The 25,833-nt window shown below is 40.4% G+C and overlaps 2 protein-coding genes across 32 annotated transcripts in view; one reads left to right on the top strand and one right to left on the bottom strand.

Annotated features, from left to right (window-relative positions):
* CYYR1 (cysteine and tyrosine rich 1) overlaps positions 1-25,833 on the bottom strand; it is a 104,182-nt gene that overhangs the window by 26,099 nt on the left and 52,250 nt on the right. The gene's annotated exons all lie outside the window — the stretch shown is intronic.
* LOC109503361 (translation initiation factor IF-2-like) overlaps positions 1-25,833 on the top strand; it is a 330,936-nt gene that overhangs the window by 260,890 nt on the left and 44,213 nt on the right. For 18 of the 31 annotated variants that reach the window (XR_006584891.1, XR_006584889.1, XR_006584888.1 and 15 more), the window contains one exon: positions 15,570-15,743. The exons of 2 other annotated variants lie outside the window; for them this stretch is intronic. The gene's annotated coding sequence lies outside the window, so the exon portion shown is untranslated. Of the gene's footprint in view, positions 1-69; positions 6,626-15,569; positions 15,744-16,208; positions 16,258-24,259; positions 24,467-25,833 lie in introns of those variants that run through there. 11 more of the 31 variants (XR_006584877.1, XR_006584876.1, XR_006584900.1 and 8 more) reach the window with 3 other exon arrangements.

The following is a 25,833-nucleotide window of genomic DNA, read 5'->3' as shown; positions in this document are numbered from 1 at the left end:
TCTGTGTCTCCCTCTCTCTCTGCCCCTCTCCCACTTGCGGTCTGTCTCTTTCCCCCCCGCCCCCGCCCTCGCAAAAATAAAATAAGCCCTAAAAAATTAAAAACAAAATTAGAAACTAATGTTTCTCTGTATATGTGCTGCCAAAGTGAGCATAATGTTTCCCTACATGAATAAATCTACCCAATCTCCTGACTCAATCCTGTAGTAGAGAGTTGTCTACTTCAGTATTTGTTCTGTATGTTTCCCTTAATAAAAGAACTCTTGCCGGTTAACTCATGCCTACCTGAAATAAATACTATTGCTTACCTCCCTGATTCTTAAAGCTGGTCTTTTTTTATGTGATAAAGTTCTGGAAAAGTAAGTTGTAAGTAAAATATTTTGTGACATCCCTCAAGAAACCTCCTTAAAAAATTGCTTGAATGGGTTTTTTGTCCTTCCATCCTACCCTCCATCTGTCCTCCTTTCTGAAATGAAGACAGCCCTCCTCGGGATGGAGGTTTGAAGGAGATGCTGTATCAGCCTTGAATTGCTTATCTCTGGATTTCATGAGAGAGAAAGAAATACTTCAAAAAAATATTAAAACCTTTGTTATTTCACTTTGTGTGTGTGTGTGTGTGTGTTGTGTGTGTGTGACACAATCCTTGACCCAAGCTTACATAATACAGATCCTTTGCCAAGATTAGCATACAGTATAAACAAAAAGAAAACTTCAATACGGAAGAGCAGTTTTAAGTAGCATACAGGTACTCTTGAGATCCCCGTGAAAAAGTTCCAAAAAAGCATGTCAAAACCAAGAAAGCATGAGACTACATCCAACTTCTATTAAATTGGGATCATTCATCTTACATCTTATATGCAGCTAAATTTTAATGATTCAGTGAGAGACCTTCAAGAAATCTCTACAATGCCTCGATGTCAAAGAGAATACAAAATGAGAATGACAAATGATCTTGAATGTGTTGTGACTGGTAGGGTGATCTACACAATAACATTTTATCACTGGAGTTCAATGGTAAATGATTTGACCGATGAAGAAAGCAAGAATAATTCAAACCAGAAGATACCCTTTGAGGATTGGTTGCTTTTCAGTTATCTCCACTAACAAAATTTTCTGAACAAGTTCCCCAAATATTAGGTTTATGAAGTAAGTTCAATGAAGATCAAATGCGTATAATAAAATAATAGTAATATCGATAATAACGGTTATTTATAAATATAAATATATTTGACTTTCATTTAGGAAAACAGCAATCTGATTGAAGATTCCCTAAACTATATTCCATGATATGTTCTATACAGTGTGTGGATTCCAAATATCATTTATCCGATTAGCTACCAATATAGACTTGGGATAGCACAACATAAGGTACTGTCAGTCAATGCCTAAATGCAACAATTCATAGTTACAGAAGGTCCTAGAACCTTTTTCTTGCAAATGCAGAAAATGTTTCATTTCATTGTTTATAAAACAGCAACATCTCAAAAAGTGGTATTGATCCACAATTAAATCAGCTTATTTTCCAGTCATGCCCTTGAGGTGTTTGATTTAGTTCTAGCATTATGCCTGCAATTCTAAATGGCCGCCGCTAGATAGCAACATTCATTATTTCATTCATGAAATCGGTTCTGAGCATCTAATGTGTGGTAGCCACTCTTCTGGGTGCTGAGATAAAATCTAAATGATACAAAAAAAATTTGAATGATATATGGTGCCTGCCTTCAAGAATTTTAGACCCTATCTGTAGGCATACAAGATGAAGACAAGAAAATAATTAAAGGATTTGATCAGACTCAGCAAAAGAGAACTGTTGTTGGTGTTTTTTAAACAGTATAAATGTCATAGGCTAAAGACAGCAGCAATGATTTCTTAATACTTCTCAGTAGCATATAAAAGTTTTTGATCTGTAGGGTACCGTTGTGAAATAGAAACGGACCCACTTGTTTTGCAAGTGAGAAAACCAAATCTGTGAGAGGTGAAGATAAAGATCTTCTAGCCAGTTTCATGGTAAAGAATAGAGCTCAGTGGTCCTAATTCCCCCTACAGAGCTGGTTATATTCCAGTGGACTGCCTGCTCTCATGGTCTCATCCATTCAGCAAAAGTTTACGGAGTCCCTTCACTCTACTAATAAGCACTAGGCATATAAAGATGAATAGTCTCGAAGGAAAGCAGAGAAGGAGAGGAGAAAGGATTCCTGGAATGTGTGGGAAATTGAAGCTCTAAGACCTGATGACTGATTGAATTGGAGAGTAAGCAAGAGGCCAGAGTGCAGAATGTCTTCGGGGTCATGGCCCCTTGCTGCATGAAATGCAGTTCATAAAAATGTGTTGAAATGAAGGCTATATGAGATATGCCATCATAAGCTAGATTTAAATGGATACAGCTACTGCACATAGGTTTCCCTACGTCCACATAAGTTTGTCTTTCAAACCTAAAAAATTTCCAATTGCTTGTAGATATAATACTCTCATTTATAGTGCGTTGGCACAGTTCACCGTTTTGAAGTAACCTTTGCTGAAACTTCATACTGAGCTAATTACCTTAACTTGCTTATGATAATTACTTTAGGCAGGACTATCTTTTTCTTTCGGTACTTTTTTGAAGTCATATTTTGAGTGGGGAAAAAAAAATCACAAATCAGTTTCTTAACAGTGACTATGGGGATTTCTACTGAAAATGTATTTGTTGAGATTTAAGTCCTGAGAGCATCTAAGATGTAAGAGAGTGAATCTGAATATGAAAATTCAGAGCCCTCAGAGTAATCTGTTTTCCTTTTCATTGACTCCAGCCTGGAGAGAGGCTCACACAGTTATGGACCTGGCAGAATAACAGCTGCCCTCCAGGCACAGACTTCTAAAAATTTAATAAGGTTCCCATAGGACTTGGGTGGATGTTGGAGGTTGTAAACCTTTCCAAATTAACTGCTGAAGCTGGTAACAGACCTTGATATTGTAATGGGTCGTTGGTAGCGAGCTCATGTGCTGCCTAACCTGGTGTTTCCTCATGTGGTTTTACCAATGGCTAGACTATACATTATACGTTGGCCTTCCCACCCAAACAACTGTGATCTTCTTCCTGGACCTTAGCAAGTCCCCATCCTCAGCTGAGACAAGCCTGTAATTGATCACTGTCTGCTGGGGCCATCTTGTGTTTTAAGCTTGTCAATGATTTGCTCAGTTCTGACCTTTAATATCGGCCAACAACTCTCATGAGCCTGGGACTGCCCAGACCCAAGAGGTGCTGTTGGATCACACCTCTCTGAACGTCTTGCTCACAACCTCAGCTGTGCCAGCCTGATGTGGTTGATCGGAAGTGTTACACTTTGGCTTCTTTGTAGGATCTAGCCTCAGGCTCATTTTAATGACTCTTAAAGTCATTCACAATCAATACATCCTTATCATAGTATCAACATCATTCTTTTTCACCGTAGGTGGTTGCCTCTACAAAGCTTCAAACAATTTCTGAGCTTTATGGCTTACAATTAGCCATGAGAGAAAAACTGATTTCAACGATGTGTCATTCCAGTAGTTACACTTCCAGTGAAGGAATGAGATTGGCCTAGCTGGAGTTGGGGACCCACCTCTAGATCAACTCACTTGCCCACAGCCAGGAATATCACAATTGGCCCAGCTTGGGTCAGATGCTTGTCCCCAGACCTACAATATATAACCAATGAGGAAAGACGTGGGGGAAATAGAGACGGTCAATTCAGGAAGAAAGGAAAAGTTTTGGCATACCATGACACAGACTGTCACACACACTATAACTTTGTGTAGTTGACATGATTAGGATTCCAGGTCCAAGTTTGAATTTATGAGCATGGGCTACAATGATAGAGAATGAAAAAGACAAATGCCCTCAAATCCTGGTTTTGTCTGTCCTTCACCCAAATATATTAAAGGTGCCACAAAGTCAAAAAGGTAGCTTCAGGCAGGTTTGCACGTGTAGAACTATGAGGATTTCTAGTGGCCATCTATTCTAGCTGACTTTATTTAAAAAAAAAAATTTAATCTCAAGGTTGGAGAGAATCATGAATTATGCAATATCAAACACTTCTTAGTATCTCTTCTAGCTTAGACACGATGTTGAAGGTTCAAGAAACACAAAGACTGACGAAGACACAGACACACATGCATATAGTCATGCATGGCATTAGGTGCAAATGGGGAAGCCTAGTCCAGGTTCTATGAGAGCAGCCAGTGCCGATTCCAAATGTGTTAGTGTATGTGCTAGCATGTGTGGGTAGAGATTGGGTACGTGTGAGAGTGTGAGTGAAAGAGGGTGCAGTGTCTAAGTGGTTGGGGGGTGTTTGAGGATGGATTCCTGAAGGAGGTAAACCCCTTCTGATTACTAAAAGATTAGGACTTAATCAAAGGGAATTGAGGAGATTAGAGCAGAAGCACACTCAAGATCAAAAGAACAACATATAAATGCCATAGGAATGTAGTGTATCATGATATGTTAAAGGGATTATGAAAAGTCAAGGGCTGCTGGACTAGGAAAGAGGCAAATCTCTTGAAGAGTAAGCCATGATTTAGGGAGCAGATTGGGAGAATCTTCATTGACACTGCCGAGATCTTGGTTTTTTATTGTAATTTATGGAAAACAAGTGAAAATCTGTAAGCACAGGCCAGTCAAAGAGTAATATGGAGTGGAGTGGAGTTGATGGGTACCAGGCTGTGTCCAGGCAGTCCTATTACAAGATCTTTGTAATTATCTGGGAAAAAGATGTCAAGAGAGTGAACCTGACCACAGTAGTAGGATATGGAGGAAGGCAGACAGGAGGGAGTTCAACAACAACATAGAAAGTAGAATTAGCAGTGCCTTAAAGACATCAAGTTCAAACTCTGAAAGGATTATCATAATTCTGTGTTATCCACCAGTCATCCAAAGCTGTCGGACATTCCCAGGACTTAGAAGTCATTGAATCTGGAGGCACCTTATTTCACTGTGCAACACTACCCTGTAAATGTGTGACACTTCAGTGGGATTTAGTTCACCAGAAATCTTATCTCTCCCAAAGAAGAGACCTGTCACAGGGAAGAAGGGAAGGGTCCAGCCCAGAAGGTGCCATACCAAGCACAGGAGATAAATTTTCCTGGTCTGTGTTTAATCAAGTGTGTTTTCCAAAGATGAATATGTTTATAAAAGGCATATCTGCTCCGTAATATTGTATTACTTAAATTTTGAACATAACGAGCATGCATGGATAGAAGGTTTGCTTTATTTGTATAATCAACGAGCTCTTAACCATCCTTCTTTGAAACAACTATCTTTAAACCTCTGTAAAATGTGTATTAAAAATAATAATCTTTGAGTTTTTCTTAGATTGCTTCATGGAATCTGATCTTCTGATCCAGGTCTTTGTACAGTTAGAATCTAACTGGATCAGATGATGCCAGAGGTCCCCTCCAGCTCCCTACCACCACAATCAGTTAGCAGAAATTCCACTTTAATCACACAGCGGCTGCAGGTCAAAAAAAGGAAAGCAAACCAGAGGTGGAAATCTCAGCCTAATGAACACTGAGAAAAGATTAGAAGAGGGTTAAATTTCGGTGTGATAATTAATTACACTCCAACAAGAACAGAATTTTATGAATGTTGGCTAATTGTAATTCAAGCTATATTCATTCACACAAATCTCTTTCCCAACATCACCTCCAATTCTGAGGTGGAAAGAGACTATCTCTTTTCAGTATTTCTTATCTCATTTATAGTTAATACAAACAACAGTCTCAAGTCTGTGGAGATGTAATTAATTATCAAGGTAGTATTACATATCTTACATAAGTAATTATAACTGCATGTACTCATTCATATTATCTAATCAGCTCTTAACTAATTACTCCTACTTTGGATGTAGTTTTATCTTAAGGATCTTGACAAAAAATGGTTACACCATGACACAACAGAATAGAAGATGTCTTACATGCTATTTTTTAATAAAGAGAATAAAAGATTCCAAAATCAAGTGGATTCTGCGCATTTTTAAGAGTATTACAATGCGATTGAACATTTCACTGTATTCTTTGACATTCCAATAGGCCAAGGGGCTACTCATTCCTAGAGCCATGCCACCTACAGGGAAGGAATTATGCCTGGTTTGAACCATCTGAGTGAACCATCTTTCTGCATGTCTCAGAAGTCAGGCAAACTTCATCCTATCCCATCTATTAGGAAAAACTAAAGGCAGGAGGAGTGGCCTGAGAAATAACAATTCTACCAGCGAGAAGAAAACTAGCCAATGTAAACTGTGCAGCCTGGCAGAATACCTATACTTACTCAAGTAACTTCTATTGCCTGTGTGGACAGGCAGAATAGCAAATTACAGTGTAAGTCATTACTGTAGATTAAAGATTCTTCTTTAACAGTTCTTCTGACAAATTAATGCTGATTGGACAGAAAGAAGCAGATCCAATAAAGAGCAACACAGCCACAGGAGATTAAGGAAATAATAATCTTTCGTTCCGCAGAGGCACCTAAGGCAGGCAGTTGCCGCAGGAATAGTAACAGCCACGTGCTCCTCTCCATTTCTCATCTTCTCCTGCAGTTTGGAGGGGAGGGACTGTGTGAATAATTCTTCCCGACAGAATCTTAAAGGGAACGATGCATCACTTCCTGTCAAGGTTAGTTAAGATTTGGTGTTTCTTCTTCACCTCTTCCACCCTAGCCTGTCTATGTAACTGGAAGCAAAGGATTCTGGGATGGTAAGCTCACAATATGGGAGGAGGCTGAGTCACCGAGGCATGGCTTGAGACAGCCACGCAGGTGAGCTGCTGATGTGGTCAAGAAATAAAATGGTGTTGGGCCAAGCCATTGAGATTTCAGGGTTTATCAGTTTCTGCAAATTATCCTGATTAATGCACTGGTGTGAGTCAGAGCACAGGATATGAAATCAGCATACCAGTTTTTGAATCCCGTCTCCATTATCAATGAGCTCTGTGACTTGACCTCTCTGAAATTCTGTTTTGGGGGCAAGAATCTTGATGATAGAAAGAGACACTGTAAGGAGTTCCAACTCAGGAAACAAAATGAAGCCCATGGGTGGGTCCCGGAAAGACTACCTTCCAAGAGAGATGAAACTTCCAAGGACCCAGGTGTGGTTAGGCTCCCAGAATTGTAGAGCTGAATAGGCCCCACAGGGCACCTGACTTGGTATAGAATATGAAAGCCAGTCTCATTTTGTCTTGGAATGAAGGCTGCAGTCAACTCTGGATCCGCATTAGATTTAAATTACATCACAAAAATACTGATGCCCAAGCCCTAACCCAAATCAATTAAATCAGAATCCCTGGGGATGAGATCCAGCTAGGGGTTATATTTTTAATGTTACCCTGGTGGTGCTAATATCAGTCAAAGTTGGTGATCAATGACTAAGTGTAACAAAGAGGGTTTAAAGCTGCTTAAGGACTTTCTGCCTCAGTTGAAATTGGTTCAGGAGGTGAAGGATGGAGCCCAGGGGAAAAGTCAGGTGGATTTAGTGATGTGGAACTGAGGAAAAAAGGTGATTTTAGCAGCAATTTCTCAACAAAACAGTGACAGTAGTTTAAGTCAACACATTTTCATTTACAGAAATTAAATGGATGGAGTGCTGTTATGAATGCTATTTTTATTTTCTTTTCAGTCCTATTTCAGGTTCTCAAATCTACTAAATGCACTTAAAGTGTGGAAAGAAGTTACAAAATTAATATTCAATAGAGAAAAGTATTTGATTGTTTATATACAAAATTAGTAAAACATTAATAAAGTGGTACAGAAATTAAGCAATGCTTGCAACCTTTACATGTATAGCCATTAAAAGAGATGTTGGACTATGAACATAGGCAGATTGCTGTTTCCCAAATGAGGAGAAAATTTAGCCCGGCAATCTAGAAATTGCCATACTGATTCAATCCCATTGTTTCAATGTCCTATTCTATTTATGATCAACCCACATTTAGCAAGGGAGATCAGTTTCCTACCAGATGTGAATGAATCTTAATGGGAAGGTGACCCTTAATTTCCTATAGTCATTTATAACCGTTACTCAGATTTCTCCTGTTTTTGGACTGCTAAGGTTCAGTGAGATGACAAACTCAAAACTATCTGCTGGTAACGACGGGTATTGATTGGACAGTGACCTATTAATTATTTGCTTTTGATGATGTACAGAGGTTACTAAAGAATACTCAGCTTATGTAACTAAGTTGCATCGGCACCAAAGCTTTCTATTTTTTCTTCTTAACTTAAAGTCAAAGTCAGCAGTCTTAATAATTTTGAATGGTCCTTAAAATATTCACACATCTGCTCAGATTTAATTTAAAAATGATCCTTTCTCACCAATGTACCCTCATTAGGAAATACAAATCATAAAAAGTTTTAGGGAACAGCACCAATAACTGATTTCATGCAAACAGTTTGGGATTATGCCAATCAATTCACCATTTTGTGATTTCAAAGACTGTTTTATCAATCTTCTATCACTCAAGTCACAGAACATAAAATAAACCATTAACAAGAATTTGGATTTTAATCTATAAGACACACAAGGTCATTTTTTAAAAGCAAATCAGCTAGCAGGAGTGCTGTGAGAAGCATGCCTACAAAGAAAAGTAGCCATTAAGCCTTTCAGCTCCATTCCATAAATCTTGACCTCTTTTTTCCCTTTTGCTACTAGAGGATAGTTTGCCTCTCATATCATTCCCTAAGGGAAGTTCTTGCACCACATGAGGCTGACAAATATAATTTGGTCTTTTACTATTTTAAGTTCAAGTTATTAAAATGCCATGGACTCAGTGAAGTGTGGCTCATGTCACATGACCAACCTGAGAAGGAGTCATACATACTGTCCCTGACAACAACATTATGACAATGTGAAACTAATAATTGCTTTTTGGGGGATCAATCAATTTAAGATCAAGGTGCCTGAATGTTGTGTTTTAAAACGTAAGAAATACATATTCTTTTCTACACTGAAAGCCAAGCAAAACATGGTTTTTTTAGGGAGACCCAGGTGTAAATATTGATTTTATGCTCTCCATTGAATTAGAAAGTCTGCATTGAATCTCACGTTTACTTTCTTTATTTCACCTGTGTCATATTGTCATTTGGTTTGAAATTTGAGCAGCTAAATTCGTCATCAGCTGTACAAGATTTCCATCTTTTACATTTGATAAGTTCTTGAAAAAGTGTGATGGATATATCTCTTCATGTATTCATCATCTATGGATGAAGTACCTATTCAGGTATACGTCTAGAAGCTGTGGACACAACGGTGACATAGACGGTGTCTGAGTGGCCTCTCTACCAGGAAAGAAAGACAACTAAACAAAAAGACAGTAAGAAATATCAAGGAAGTGGTAATTAAAATGAGGTTTGAAAGGTGAGTTAGCCCAGGATGAAAAGAAAGTACTCAGGAAGAAGAAACAACCTGTGGAAAAGCAAGAGGGAGAACAGGGCATATTTCAAAACAGAAAAGTTCAGTACAGCAAGCACTGTACACAGTTTTGATGGCAGGAAGATATCTGACTAGTGGTTGCACACGAGTTTGGTGAGCTAAACTGGGATGAGATCATGAAGGGCTTTGAAAGCCATGGTAAAGGGGAAACTATAAAGCAGAAGGGTTGGTAGCAGGAATAGAGTTGTGTTTCAGGAAGATGTCAGAGAATATGGAGCAGAGGCAAAAATGGAGACAGAGATGCTACTCGGAAGGTTGCAAAAGAGACGAGGGAAGTAATGGGCAAGTATAGTGGTTGGAATGGTGGTCCCCAAAAGATCATGTCCATGTCCCAATTCCCAGAGCCTGTGAACGTTATTACCTTATTTGGAAAGAGTCTTTGCAGATGTAATTAAATGAAGGATTTTGAGATCACGAGATGACCCTGGATTACCTAAATGGATTCTAAATCCAATGACAAGTATCCTTATAAGAGACACATAGGGGAGATTTGGCAGACCGAAGAAGAGAAGGCAATGTGACCATGGAGGCAGAAGTTTGAACATGAGCCCAAGGAACGTCGACAGCCATGAGAAACTGGAAGAGGCAAGGAAGAATTCTCCTTTACAGCCATCAGAGGAAGCACGGTCCTTTATATACCTTGATTTTGGATTTCTGCCCCCAGAAATATGACAACAAACTTCTGTTGTTCTCTGTTAAGCAACAGTTTTTGGTAATTTGTTATAGCATCCACAAGTAACTAATACAACAAGGAAAGAAAAAGACACATGAGGCGGAAATACAGTGCATTTGGGACACTGAAAAAAGTCTGTAGAGCAGAATCCAAGGGCATTCGTGAGTGAGAGGCCAGAAATGAGGTTGGACAGCCAAGCAAGAGGCTGTATTAGTGAAAAGATGCTGGGTCTGAATGCACATGGGATGCCAAAATATGAGTGAGTGGATCAGACTGGCTGAAGAAGAATCATGGTCTTGAGGAATGGGAAAGGAAACTGGAAAGGGAGGAAAAAGGAACAAAATGCAGTACTTTTTGGCAGAAAGGGGATCTGTGGCAGTGCAGAGAGGGAGGGGGAAAGGGCTGGGTGTGGGGAATTTGCACCCCAGCAAGTACAGAGCAGTGTCTTAGTCAACTCAGGCTTCGATAAACATACCACAGACTATGCAACTTAAACCACAGGCATTTATTTTCTCGACAGACCTTTCTGGACTCTAGCACGTTGAATATCCAGGTGCTGGCAGGTTTGGTTTTGGGCGAGGGCCCTCCTCCTATCTTGTTCCTGTCTTCCTTCCCAATGAATCCTCCCACGGCAGGAAGAGAAAGCTCTAGTGTCCCTTCCTCGTCTTAGAAGGGCACTAATCTCACCATGGGGGCTTCACCCTCATGAGCTCATCTAAACCCAGTCACCTCCCAAAGGCCCTGCCGCCTAATTTCATTATATTGAGGTTAGGACGGCTGAGGAGAAGCTCTAGCTCCTTAAAAAAATAACGTTTATTTATTTTTGAGAGAGAGAGATAGAAAGAGAGAGAGAGAGAGAATGAGAGAATGAGTGGGGGAGGGGCAGAGAGAGAGGGAGACACAGAATCCGAAGCAGGCTCCAGGCTCCAAGCTGTCGGCACAGAACCTGATGAGGCTTGAACTCATGAACCGTGAGATCATGATCTGAGCCCAAATCGGATGCTTAGCCGACTGAGCCACCCAGGTGCCCCGAGAAGCTCCAACTCCTGAAGACTGCTGTCTGAGGGGCCCAGCACAGGGTAAGAAGCTGGCTAAGTATTAGGAACTGAGCTGGAACTTTCCTGTGCCCTTCTTTTCACTCTTCTGTCCTGCAACTTTCACGTCGGTTGGTTGGATATGCACTGGGGGGTGGGGCGTTGGTGCGGGGGGAGCTGCTGGGTGGGAAATGGGTGGGAAAAAGCACTTGGCCACATTTCTCTTTCCAAACACGGGTGACCCACCAAATATTGTCCACAGTGAGAAGATGGGGAGAAGCCTGGGCCGAAGTTTGAAATGTTTGCATCTTAAATTAGGCATTTAAAATTTCCAAACAGGAGGGGCCCCTGGGTGGCTCAGTGGGTTGAGCGTCTGACTTCGGCTCAGGTCATGATCTCACGGTTTGTGAGTTCGAGCCGCCCCGTGTCGGACTCTGTGCTGACAGCTCGGAGCCTGGAGCCTGCTTCGGATTCTGTGTCTCCCTCTCTCTCTGCTCCTCCCCTGCTCACACTCTGTCTCTCTCTCAAAAATAAAGATTAGAAAAAAATTTTTTTTAATTTCCAAACAGGAGTGTTTTGAACCTAGAAGATTTAAGGACTAAGAGTGAGCAGAAAAGTCACAGATCCATCAAATTTTCAGCCACGGCAGGGGAAAAGCTTCCTGTGAAAAGGCAGTGGGTTAGAGTTGAATTTTGCTTATCAAACGTCCTGCTTGTTCAATATACTGTTTAGACATTTAAAGAAAAAGACAGACATTTCCTCTAAGACATCCCAGTAATCAATGTATTTTCTCAGAAAACAATCACTAAGGTGGTAAAGGTCCACTCTGAACAGATGCTTCCCCAGTTCTAGTGCTAAATTTAGGATACCTACGTCATGGTGTGATTATTAAGCAATGTTTTTCTTTAACTTTGCTACATCTTATCATTCTTTTTTTTTAATTTTTTTTTCAACGTTTATTTATTTTTGGGACAGAGAGAGACAGAGCATGAACGGGGGAGGGGCAGAGAGAGAGGGAGACACAGAATCGGAAGCAGGCTCCAGGCTCCGAGCCATCAGCCCAGAGCCTGACGCGGGGCTCGAACTCACAGACCGCGAGATCGTGACCTGGCTGAAGTCGGACGCTTAACCGACTGCGCCACCCAGGCGCCCCTTCATCTTATCATTCTTAAGAGAAATTTTTGTACAGAATGCATCACACACAGGTTCCATTTGTTTTCCCTAGCCAAGGGAAAGGTGTGCAACCAGGTAGATACAAAAGACCTAGGGTTGAGCAGCAGAACTGAAGAAGCTTTTCCATTCCATTCACACAGGCTCCCTTTTCCTCCTTGGTTCACCACTTAATCTTTTGGTCTCCTTTCCTTCATCTGTACAGCGGTGGTAATGGGTCTCAATTTCATTTTGTTTTCTTGATGCACGGATTCCCACAGTTAGACCAAATACAGTTCTGGCCAGTAATGCCCACTTATCTACCTCCCTGAAGTGTCGTGAGAATTAATGATGGTCTGCAAAATGCACTGAAGATGAAGAGCACATCCTAAGGGAGTTGTTAAGTATCATTTAAAAGTATCAGTTGGCTCAGGTCACGGTCTCGCGGTCCGTGAGTTCGAGCCCCGCGTCGGGCTCTGTGCTGACAGCTCAGAGTCTGGAGCCTGTTTCAGATTCTGTGTCTCCCTCTCTCTCTGACCCTCCCCCGTTCATGCTCTGTCTCTCCCTGTCTCAAAAATAAATAAACGTTAAAAAAAATTTTTTTAAAAGTATCAGTGGATAAGGATATTTTAATAAACATGGGAAATTCATGCAGCAAAAGGATCGTGGCTTGCTTGCCGTAATACCTCAATGAGTTAGGGTAGAAAGGAATATACATATTATCCAAGTAGAAAAATAAAGCAAAACAAAATAAAGCAAAAACAAAACCTGACCACCCATGACCGTAAACACATGAATAGAGAGATATTCGTTGCATCTTAAAAAATCTAGCTAAATTTTTAAAATAAAGCACTGGTTCACACACCCACGATGTAATGTATGCCTTGAAATTTTAGAATAGTCTGTACAGGAAAGCAAGGGACTAAAGGCAGAGATGTTCAGAAATAAAACCAAGGCAAAGAGATCAAAGATACTTTCCTCCCCAGTTCAAAATGCGGCATGGGCAGAATTCATCTGCTGTGTATAAATTTGATAACTGCTTTTATTGTTGTTGGTCTTGCAAAAAGAGATGAAATGGAGATATGAATATTGCTTGCTTTGGAGGATAGTCGGGGAGCAGATGAAAAGGCACAGCAAGTTTGACAGTAGTAAGTTACATTTATAGAGCAATAAGAGACGAATATGTTATTTATGAATCTGAGCATTTTAAAAGAAAGTTAAAGTCACTGTTTCTTTCCTGCACACTAATTATTCCGGGCTGTAAAGCCCTCCAGCAAACTGGAAATATTAAATTATTTTGGCCTTTACAATTTCTCTTGGTCTTTGCACCCAGAAGCATTAGATATGGCAGTGTCTGTCTTTTCTTTGAGAGGGCTCCAATTCCTTGTATACTTTAAACTGCTGTCCAGGTCCATTCATAATATATTTAATGACAAATTTATTTTCTCTCCCATATTGTTTGTCTTTATGTTGTAATGCACCAGTGGGCTGTAGCTAATTTTAATGTTAAGACGTTTAGTTTAAATCCTCAAAAAATTAAAAATAGAGCTACCCTATAACCGAGCAATTGCATTACTAGGTATTTACCCACAGGGTACAAAAATGCTGATTCAAGGGGTGTCTGGGTGGCTCAGTTGGTTGGGCATCAACTTCAGCTCAGGTCACGATCTCAAGGTTTGTGAGTTTGAGCCCCGCGTTGGGCTCCGTGCTGACAGCTCGGAGCCTGGAGCCTGCTTCAGATTCTGTGTCTCCCTCTCTCTCTGCCCCTCCCCCACTCATTCTCTCTCTCTCTCTCTCTCTCTCTCTCTCTCTGTCAAAACTAAATAAACATTATGTGTATTTGCTTTTGAGAGAGACAGAGTGCTCCGAGCTGTCAGCACGGAGCCTGACGTGGGGCTCAAACTCACAGACTGCGAGATCATGACCTGAGCCAAAGTCAACCGCTTAACTGACTGAGCCACTCAGGCACCCCTAAAAATTTTTTTTAAATGCTTATTCAAAGGGTCATATGTACCCCAATATTTGTAGCAGCACTATCAACAATAGCCAAATTATGGAAAGAGCCCAAATTTACATCGACTGACAAATGGATAAAAATATGTGGCATACACACACACACACACACACACACACACACACACACACACTGTAATATTACTTGGTGATCAAAAAGAATGAAATCTTGCCATTGCCATTTGCAACACTGTGGATGGAACTAGAGTGTTTATGCTAAGGGAAATAAGTTAGTCAGAGAAAGATATTATATGATTTCACTTATATGTGGAATTTAAGAAACAAAACAGATTAACATGGGAAAGGGAAGCAAAAATAAGATAAAAACAGAGAGGGGGGCAAACCGTAAGAGACTCTTAAATACAGAAAACAAACTGAGGGGTGCTGGAGGGGTGTTAGGTAGTGGGACGGGCCAAATGGGTGATGGGTATTAAGGAGGGCATTTGCTGGGATGAGCTCTGGGTGTTACACGTAAGTGATGAGTCACTAAATTCTACTCCTGAAAAAATAAAATAAGGTGAAATAAATTCTCTGATCTTTAATACCATGTGGAACAGATGGTGCTGTGCTCTTATAGATAAATATTTTTGGTGATAAATTTTTTTTCTTTTTATTCTTTATTCACATATGTTAGTTTTTTCCCCCAAATGTTTGTTTTTTTCCCCAAATATGGTCTTAGTGTATGTGCTGTAGTTAGAGGTGTCTGTTTTATACTCAATTCTGGAGGTAAGTGAACAATGAAAATAAAAGTAGGTGGATCCTAATTTCAGTAGGGCAATGTTATTACCATTAAAAGCACTTGGAGATACTATTATAATGGAGAGAATATTCAGGGACTTCATTTATTTTGGATACTAGTGACATAATTTAGAGTCTGTTCTTTCGCCGTGGGACACACTTTGAAACATGTAAGTCCCGCCTTCCTAAACTGCTTATTTTAGTCTTTAAAAAGGATAAAAGTCACTTGAGCATTGGATCAAATTGAATCAAAATGATATTTTCAGAGTATTCTGCATTACATTTTACTGATAAAAATGTAAATGCTATTAAACAAGTCCTGAATAAATGATTAAAAATGTCATCTAACTTAAGAAATAAATCCTAGATTAAAATTTTTCTCTCAACACCTATCTCCAAGATACTAGAAAGTTCTGATATATATCTATATATATCTCAAATACATCTACATTTCTGCTGAATTCTTCCTTTCTTCAAACTAACCGTCTCATCTCATTTCTGTTCACTTTTGTGTCCTCTCTCTGCAGTAACTGCCAGGGATCCCGTTGCCTGGAGACCACTCTTGAACATCCATTGCTGTGGCCTCTTGGAGATTTAAGGCATCTAATAAGGAGCTGACAGAAACCATCAGCTTGCTCCTGAGAAAGTAGCATTTTTTTTAAATCACCATAAAGCACTTGTCTGGATATTACGTATTTCAGGTAACTGTAACAACGAAAGCATAGGATACAAAGAAGAAAAAGTACCTTTAGAAAAATCTAAATTCTACGAATCCATACAAAAAGGAGGTGGGACAAAAAAACCTAAATGTGCACTTTTTTAAAAAATTTTTTTAATGTTTATTTATTTCTGAGGCAGAGAGAGACAGAGCACGAGTGGGGAGGGTCAGAGAGAGAGGGAGACACAGAATCTGAAGCAGGCTCCAGGCTCTGAGCTCTCAGCACAGAACCCAACGCGGGGCTCGAACTCACAGACCGTGAGATCATGACCTGAACCGAAGTCGGTCGCTCAACCGACTGAGCCCCCAGGCGCCCCAACTTTTTTTTTTAAATAGAAGAACGTTTCAACTCCCCCCAATTTTTCAAACTATTTTTTTCAAACTATTCTAAAAGGCTCTACTATCTGTATTTTTAGCTCTGTTATTTTTCTATTAACATTCTCGTTAGCCCAAAGGAGTTGTGAAGCAGAAAATTCAATAAAATTGCATAAGGCCAACTGTGAAAAAAAGTGAGTGAAGGAGATAAAACACAGCTATAAGAACTCCATATTGCAAAATCAACAAAATGAAAAGGCAGCCTACAGAATGGGAGAAAATATTTGCAAATCATACATCTGATAACAGGTTAATATCCAAAATATATAAAGACTTCATACAACTTAATAACAAAAGAGAAAATAATCCGATTAAAAATGGACAAAGGACCTGAATAGGCATTTTCCCAAAGAGGTTATTCAGATGGCCAACAGGTACATGAAAAGGTGCTCAACATGACTGATCATCAGGGAAATGCAAATCAAAACCACTCTGAGATATCACCTTATGCCTGTTAGAATGGTCATTATCAACATGACCAGAGATAAATGCTGGCGAGGATGTGGAGAAAGGGAAACTTCTCTGGGTGCACTGCTGGTGGAAATGTAAATTGGTGCAGCCGCTATGGAAAACAGTATGGAGGATCATCAAAAAATTAGCAGTGGAACTTTCATATCCAGCAATTCCACTTCTGAGTACATACACAAAGGAAATGAAGTAACTGTAATTAATGCCGTATGGTGTATTTGAAAGCTGCTAACAGAGTAGATCTTACAAGTTCTCATTACAAGGGAAAAAAAAACCTTTTGGTAACTACCTGAGGTGACAGGTGTTAAGAATGATGATATAATTATAATTTTGGAATATAATAAAATAATATGGATAAATCCAGTAAAGAAAACCCAGAAGAGCCTCATATCACCTTGGGGCATTCTGATTAGGATCGGAGAGTGCAGCACATCTTAATGGTGTCCAAGGATCAAGAAGAGATTAATATTTGGTGGAAGGTGTGCCCTGTTTAAGAAGTTAGGATGTATTTGAGTAATATTTTGCATTTCTGGCAGATAAACTGTTTTTTAAATGTTCATGCTCAAAGGAAAAAAAACTTTTATAAAGTAGAAATTTAATGTGAATTAAAACACAGCTCAGAGATGAAATTAGAAAGAAAACAATGGCCCTTCTTTGCTAAACATTTATGGCTTTGATGCTCTTAATTACACTTTGTTTTGCATACAGTGCCTCATGGTCGCCAAGGTATGGTACATTATTTAGAATTAACATTTCCTCCAAAATTCTTTATCTCCAAGCAAGTAAAAAGCCATACAAGCCTGAACTGCAATTAAGATGTGCCTCTCCATGAGCATTTGGAGGCTGCTGGGAGGTGGTACATTCCAGAAAGCTTAAGATTGTGCTTTAATAACAGACAAAACTAAATTTCTGCCATATTTCACAATGTGACCATGTATTGGCTGTTCAACCTCCCTAAACTTCATTTTTCTTTTGCAAGAAAAATGCACGTATTTATTGTATTGAACTCCTAAGGTTGTTATGAAAATCAAATAAGTAGGTATGTAACCAGGTCCCTGGAACTTTACAAGCACTTAATAAACAGGACCTATTATCATTATCATTCCTATTAAGTTATATTAAGCCAATAGGATCATAAAGTTCTGAGACTGAGTTTGAGGGCAATGACAGAGTCACATAGCTAATTGTGAACTGCTGTTTAAGAAAATAAAAGGAAGCTATTGTCTACATAGTACCAAAGAGTACTTTCTGAAGAAACTAGGTTAAGATTAGGAAAAAAAAAGTGTTTTTAATGCTTTTTGGAGATGTGAGAGAAGAAATGGCAGTAATGCTGCATTAGGAACTATTTATTCTTGGGAGAAGTATAAAATCAAGGTCCTGCACAGTTCTATGCCATCTGTTTTGTTTGTTGTGTGTGTGTGTGTGTGTGTGTGTGTGTGTATGTGTGTAGGTATAACTTACATAAGTAAAGTACAGAAATATTAAAAATACTGCTTGATGAATGATTTTATGCATATGTCATGTAAACCCCTACTCATCAACATGTAGATCTTATCCATCATCTCAATAAGCCCCCTTGTGCTCACTAACAGTCAAAACACCATCCAGGCCCCAAAGGCAATCACTCTGTTGATATGAGGCTTCGGATCCCCTTCCCAGTCTAGAAAAGGGGCTTGTGAGAAATTCAAAGCCTTCATTCTATACCCAACTAGACTTGACTCCTAATCCACTGCCTTTACTTCACCCACCTTCAATGTCCCCTTGCCTCTAGCCAACAGTCACCTTGTCGTCAACATGCCCTTAGTCTAATTAATCTGTACCATGTTAAGTATTCTCTAGACAGGAACAGCTGATGAACTGTGTGACATTCTTCTGATATTTAGGGGACTTTCCCTCCACTATACATTAATGATGTTTCATTGCATTTTTTGATTCACAAATTCTACAACCATCATTGCACTGTATTTTCCAAAGCATCCTGGGCCAATGCTAAGAAGGTGACAGTGAAAATAAGCTTTAAAAAGACCTGAAGGTGAACTGTACAGGTGGCTACATTTTTCTTTTTAAAGTTTATTTATTTATTGAGAGAGAGCCAGAGAGAGAGAGTGAGAGAGAGAGAGAGAAGGGAGGGGGAGAGAGAGAGAGAGAGAAAGCATGTGGGGGAGGGGCAGAGAGAGAGAGGGAGAGGGAGAATCCCAAGCAGGTTTTGTGCTGTCAGCACAGAGCCCCACATGGGGCTTGAACCCACAAACCATGAGATCATGACCTGAGCGGAAACCAACCGTCGGTTGCTTAACTGACTGAACCACTCAGATGCCCCCGGGGCAGCTACATTTTCAAACTCAAATTCCCCAAAGAAGATTTTCTGGTCCTAGTTAGAGTTAAATCATGGTGCGACAGCAGAATGAGCTTGGTGTTCTTGGTCTGAAGCAGCTCTCCACACGTTTCTATCATCAGTGTGTTCTATGCTCCGAATCTTACCTCGGATACCTGACCCAGATGCCCAGCCTGGGAATCCTTCCATTTTAGGGAAGAGAAACAGGCCCAAAAGGCGCACTGACCTCTGTAGGCTCCCTACCCGATCTAGGTGGGTGCCCACTTGCCAAAATGACACTAACCCCTCAATTAAGCAGTAGACCACTGATGACTGTACAAGATAATAAGCCCATAATGAGCAAAGGATCACAGCTTACAGACGATCACAGAAAAACTCGAACCATTTCTAATATCATCCTTTTCATAACAGTGCTAGTGAGTTCTGAGCTTGGATTTTCCCACTTGCTGCATGAAAATACAAGGACTATAATAGTACAACTGGGTCAAAAATCAAATAGTAGCTACAAAAACCCTCAGCCCTCGGGTTGCCGTGATTTTCACTTGAGTACGCTCAAGGGTTCATTTTACGTTTGACTTTGAAATTCACACTCAATTTTGACTCGAGATGTATGACTGAGTTCTTTACACTACCATCCTGTAAAAACAGATGACTCAGCCGCCAGTTCTAACAGCAGATTATTGCAGTCATCATCCAAACATGCCTTATGCTGACTAGAGAGGGCTTTCAAGTTAATGAGGCAAAAACAGCAATGTCCCAATAGAACATACGCTATCCTGTAATAAGGAAAAACAAAAAGAACAAAATATAAATACTAAACAATGTGGTATCATTACAATGTAGTCCCTTAAAAAATCAAGCATCTTTACTTTTTTCCCACTGTTTGATTATTACGTTTAGAGTAGCTGCTCTCTTAAGTCTATTTTTACACAGTTTTAGAATTCAGATCCCCATAGGAACCAAGAAGCTAGAGGCTGATTTTTCGCAACAGGTTTCCCCTTCATAGTCAAAGCGTCCGCTGGACAAGAAAATGAGGTCAGCCCTAAGAAGAATGGTAATCATTTAATAACATCAGGTGCGAGCCAAAGAATTACAAAAATAAGTCAATCTGAAGCAATAAAAAGCCAAAAAAAAAAAAAACAAACAAACAACCCAGAAACCCGAGCAAAAACAAATTCAAAATTAGTGTTTTTTTTTTTAATTTTTTTTCAACGTTTTTATTTATTTTGGGGACAGAGAGAGACAGAGCATGAACGGGGGAGGGGCAGAGAGAGAGGGAGACACAGAATCGGAAACAGGCTCCAGGCTCTGAGCCATCAGCCCAGAGCCTGACGCGGGGCTCGAACTCACGGACCGCGAGATCGTGACCTGGCTGAAGTCGGACGCTTAACCGACTGCGCCACCCAGGCGCCCCAAAATTAGTGTTTTTTTTAATCAACTTACCCAACAAACTACTTAAAGAAATTACTACATTCTCCCTCAAGAAGGATGTGGTAACACAATGCCATTTTTCTACCCACTGAGCAGCACAGGATGCGGGTCAACATACAGATGTGACATCCCCTTAATTATATTAACACCAGGCAATAGAGTCAGAATGGTACTTAGAGTTATTAATTCATTCAACGTGGACTAATCACCTACTATATATATCCTTTCCCTCTGTCTCAGGGGCTTGGCATATAAAGTATTGTGTGGTGTGGGCAACAGATATGAGTTCTAAGGCACCACTGAAATACAGTTACATCTGAGGGGCCCTGGAGGCGGGGTCGGGGAAGGCTTCACAGTTGGTATGACCTATAAGCAGAGGCTGAAAGCGGTAGGAATTTGCCAGTCAGACAAGGTGAAACGATATTCCAGCAGAGGGCACGTGCAAAGTCACAGATGTGTGAAGTAGCTTAGGATTTTGGAATACAACAAGCAGTCTTGTGTAGCTGCTGTAAAAATTGCAATCTAGAAGTGACAAGAGATGTGGCTAAAAATGCACGCAGGAACTTGGTGGTACGGGATCTTTAAGTCCAAAGAGTTTAGCTCATCCTTGCAAAGAGGGGAGTGACACAATCAGATTCGTGTTTTAGAAAGATACTTCGTGTAGCTGTGTGCAAAGAATGGGACCTAGGAGATCCATTATGGACTGTCCCAGCAATTTGCATGAGAGGGAACACGGGCTGGATTCGAGGTCGCACTGGAGAAAGTGAGGGGAAAGGGTTGGATTGTGTAGGACAAAGAACTTTCTAGAAATGGTTAGCAATCTCTGGGGTTTCTGACTCGAGCTACTAGAGTAATAAGGGTTTTCTGAACAAAGACCAGGAATCCAGCGGGCCTAAGTTCTGGAGTAGTAGACTGGTGCGAGTGGAGAATGGTTCCATTTTGGGAGACACTGAGCCAAAAAGTGTCTTTTGAATATCCAGATGGAAATGACAAAGCAAAGAGTTTGGAAGATTAATGTCTTCATTCTGTCATTGCCTAGGACACTTCAAGCACTGGTTTGAAATTATATGCAAGTATTTTTGATGATTTACAGTGGAGGTTCAGGAGAATAAGGACTCTTGCAAGGATTTCTTTGATAGCTTTATGGCAAGTGTTTCAAATAAGGGCACTGTAGTCTAGGGTGTCACTGGGAACCTTGATAGAGGTCTGATTGTCATCCATATAATTTTCAGTGTGAGTTAACACCACCAGCGTCGGTTTGGTGTGAATTAGCCATGTATCCAAACCCCACATCCTGAAATCAGGGTTGTATTGCAACAACATCATCCAATGTAAATAACTGTTTAATGTCATAAACAGGCTTTTAGCAAACAATCTTTTAAAAATATAAATTAAACTATGTCACTACACTTCCCGGTGGTTTCTGCTTTCCCTCAGAGTAAGAGCCAAAGTCCTTATAACAGCCCACAAAGCTGTCCATGATGTGCCTCTTTCTCCTTAACTCTCTGACTCCATTTCTCATTACTGTCTTCCCTCAGTCACTGTATTCCAGCTACACTGGCCTCTTTGCTACTCCTCAAATGTCAGAAACGTGACGATTCCCTTTTGCTGAGAATGTGTTTCCTGCAGATTTATCTGCATGGTTTTGACTTATTGGTCAAATGTTATCTTTTAAGTGAGTCCTTCCTTGACCATTGATTTTAAATTGTGGCAACTAATTTTTTACCAATCCCTATTACCTTCTTTTTTTAAAAAAATGTTTATTTTTTAGAGAGAGAGAGAGAGAGAGAGAGAGAGAGCGTGAGTGAGGTAGGGGCAGAGAGAAAGGGAGACACAGAATCCAGGTTCCATGCTGTCAGCACAGAGCCCAACCCAGGGCTCAAACTCGCGAACTGTGAGATCATGACCTGACACTTAACCGACTGAGCCACGCAGGCACCCTGATATTACCTTCTGCTTTATTTTCTCAGTAGTGCCAAAGTATAATTTTTGTACTCCCTCCCAACATCATAGCGGGAGATAATGGTGATAGCATCTGTTGATAGCATCTGTAGAAAGGATCTAGATGGGTTTTAGTAGAATAGGCTGAGCTTGTGCTGCCTTGACTCACAAGCCCAAAACTCAGTGGCTTAACTGAGATAGCTTCTTTCTTCCTCAAAGTCTGCTTAAGTCAGGTGACTAACCATGATGGCTCTCCTCCATGCAGTGACTCAGGAGTCCAGGCTCATTGTAGCTCATGGCCCCAATCGGTCACCATATGGCCTCCATGCTTGCCCCAAAAGGAAGGAGATTGTGTTGAAAGGTCCCACAGAGTCTTTTACATAACTCAGGCCAGAAGTGACATACATCACTTCTGCTCATGGTCCAATGGTCAGCTAGTTCCATGGTCCCACTTAACTATAAGAGGGCTGGTTGGGAAGTGTAGTCTTCTAAAGGCCCTTTAAGGAAAGGAACCCTGGGCATTGGTGAGCACTTCTCAAGTTTCGCACAACAGCCAGCTTTGGAATGGCTTCCTTAAGATGGAGAGAGCACAGGAGTAGGATCCAGCAGAGCTGAGCATAGATCTTGTTGAACCAGTCACTAGCCATGTTGCCTTGAGTAAATCAATCATTATCTCTGGGTCTCAGTTTTCAAATCCACCAAATGGGGAAAATAATACCTACCCTGCTTGTATTAGCGAGACTTTTTAGTTTCCGCTACAAAAGTCTGCAAGCTGAATTACCCTATATAGGCGACTGTTGAAATGCGAGTACATAAATAATGCAGTATGAAACCTAGAAAGCCTGTCTGGATGAGATATAACGAATTACGCTGTTCTACATCAACACTGTTAGAGCCGTAAACAACGGTACCATGTCCAGTCTTGCTTGCTTAATGGCTGAGATGCCTAAGCAGCAAAGTAAGGAGCTGTTTACGTATCAGCGCTGGTGTATTTTCTATGTGCGGAGTATGAAGAAAATGCAAAGGAAATTATGATATATGTTAAACATTAAAGATTACCCAAAGCACAAGTTTGGCGGCTCTTGTGGTATCTGATGCTCTGCTGCTAGAGAGCGTCTACCTAGATCAGCTACTAGGCCACAAAGCCGACCCTATGTTCCAAGGATGGAGGTGTAGTTACGACAGGGTATAATACTGGCCAACTGTCAGCTATTTGAAAAGTTTCATTACCATGTATTTGAGGCGATATCAAAGTCTTTTAAAGACATCAATTTTTACAGATTTGGCTAATTAATAAATATATTCATTGTCAGACATCAAACGGTACTGAACGTACATGTAGTTATTTTGTAAGTCACCTCAAGATTGCTCGTGATGGTAAAATTTTAATGGTAATAATGATAATCATGATTATTGATCATTTTTCCGTACGCAAAAAATGTCATCAATAGCAGGCATAATCTTATAAATAGATGTCATGCAAAATACTCAAACGTGTGAATTCTATTAAAATATGCTTTGGGTTCTCTGGAAAACTCAGTGGAATCGACAGCATCATGACAGAAAGAGTCCAAGTTGCCTGTTGCAAAGTGACAAACTGTCCCTATAGAGAGCTTCTTTTTAACTCAGCCTGCCATTTATTTTCTGAGAAAGCTCATTCTGCCTGCATGTATCTATGTCTGATAGACGAGTATTTCCTACATTAAACAGATGGGCCTCCACAGAAGCTCCCCCTATGATTCTAGTTCAGAAAACGTTTCTTGCTGCTAGTAACAGTATTATACACACACGAAACATTAGGAACACCTTTATGGTCATTGAAAGGTCACAGATCGATTACAGCCTAAAATATTAGAGTCCAGGAACCAGTCAGTACTGTGGTTACCAACCCACAAAAATCCATATAAAAATCTGCTAATTGAACTTTGTCATGGAATTTTTCTGCCTAGTCATTGGCCCACATAACTCTACGGTGACGAACAAAAGAAATGGATCGAATAAAGCCAGCTGCAAATAGATACCCACGGCCACGTGCTGGAATGCAGATAGCCTATCAACAATGAGATAAAGCTTTCTGAAATAGAAGGCCACTGAACCAAGATTTCTGACACATGTCCAAGTGCTGGCTTTTAAAATGGAGCGTAACAGAAAGCACAGTGAGTGAATTTTATAGGATGTTTTATGTGATGTTATGATAAAATAGGACCAGGCTATTGCCAAGCGAATGCTCCTTTGTTTCCTTTTGCTAACAACTTCTATGTACTATTGCCTTGACTCAAGGGTTTGGGTTCCTTCCCACCTCCCACGAAGATTACAACCTCGAGAATGGTTGTTTTTCTTCTCTTGAAACACTTCTGCTGCTCTCGTGGATAAAAGACATTCACAGAGCTGGTCACAGTTCCAAGTTGATGACCATACATTGTGTGGACACTTTGGAATAGAGAGTATAGAAAAATAAACAGTCCAAATCAGAAGGAACTTTCTACATGGCAGTTAAAAACTGTGTCCAAAGTAGCGCACATGCACACACAAACACAGATACACACAGCTTGAACTATGGTCTCTTATCTCTGTCTCTCTTCTTACTAATCTCTTTCTTATTCAGATTTGACAGTATCGTGCTTGTCTTTAATAAATGCCATCAATGGTTTTCAATCATGGCCTGTATCTTAATTCCAGGAGTATCATTCACATGGAGTCTAGATTGAGGTCAGCAAACAATGACCTATGGGCCAAATCTGGTCTGCTGCTTATTTTGTATGCTTATTAGCTAAAAACATCTTTTTTCTTAACTTTTATTTATTTTTGAGACAGAGAGAGACAGAGCATGAACGGGGGAGGGGCAGAGAGAGAGGGAGACACAGAATCGGAAGCAGGCTCCGGGCTCTGAGCCGTCAGCCCAGAGCCCGAAGAGGTGCTCAAACTCACAGACTGCAAGATCGTGACCTGAGTTGAAGCCGGACGCTTAACCGACTGAGCCACCCAGGCGCCCCTTAAAACATCTTTTATATTAAAAAACTGTTTATTAATTTTGAAAGAGAGGGCATGAGTGGGGAAGGGGTAGAGTGAGAGGGGGCAGAGGATCCAAAGTGGATCTGTACTGACAGCAGAGAGCCCGATGAGGAGCTTGAAGTCACAAACCATGAAATCATGACCCGAGCTGAAGTCGGAGGCTCAACTGAGGGAGCCACCCAGGAGCACCCCCCCCTTTTTTTTTTTTTACATTTTTAAATGGTTGAAACCAATCAAAATAATAATATGCTGTGAAACTCAAATTTCAGTGTCCATAAACAAGGTTTGGAGCACATCTATACTCATTTGTTTATATGCTGTCTGTGCCTTCTTTTCGCTGCAAAGGCAGATTTGAGTAGTTGCAACACAGACCACATGGTCTTCAAAGCCTCAAATACTGACTATCTGGCCAAATAAAACAGAAGTTTGCCAGCCCCCACTATGCAAATGGGACCTCCTGGGGGTTGAGTAGTACCTAGCCTGTGTGGCTGTCTACTAAACCTGATCTCTA

Source organism: Felis catus, chromosome C2, assembly GCF_018350175.1.
Source record: "Felis catus isolate Fca126 chromosome C2, F.catus_Fca126_mat1.0, whole genome shotgun sequence".
Taxonomy (NCBI): domain Eukaryota; kingdom Metazoa; phylum Chordata; class Mammalia; order Carnivora; family Felidae; genus Felis; species Felis catus.
Note: the sequence above shows the minus strand (reverse complement) of the source record. Positions and strands in the feature narration are given on the sequence as shown.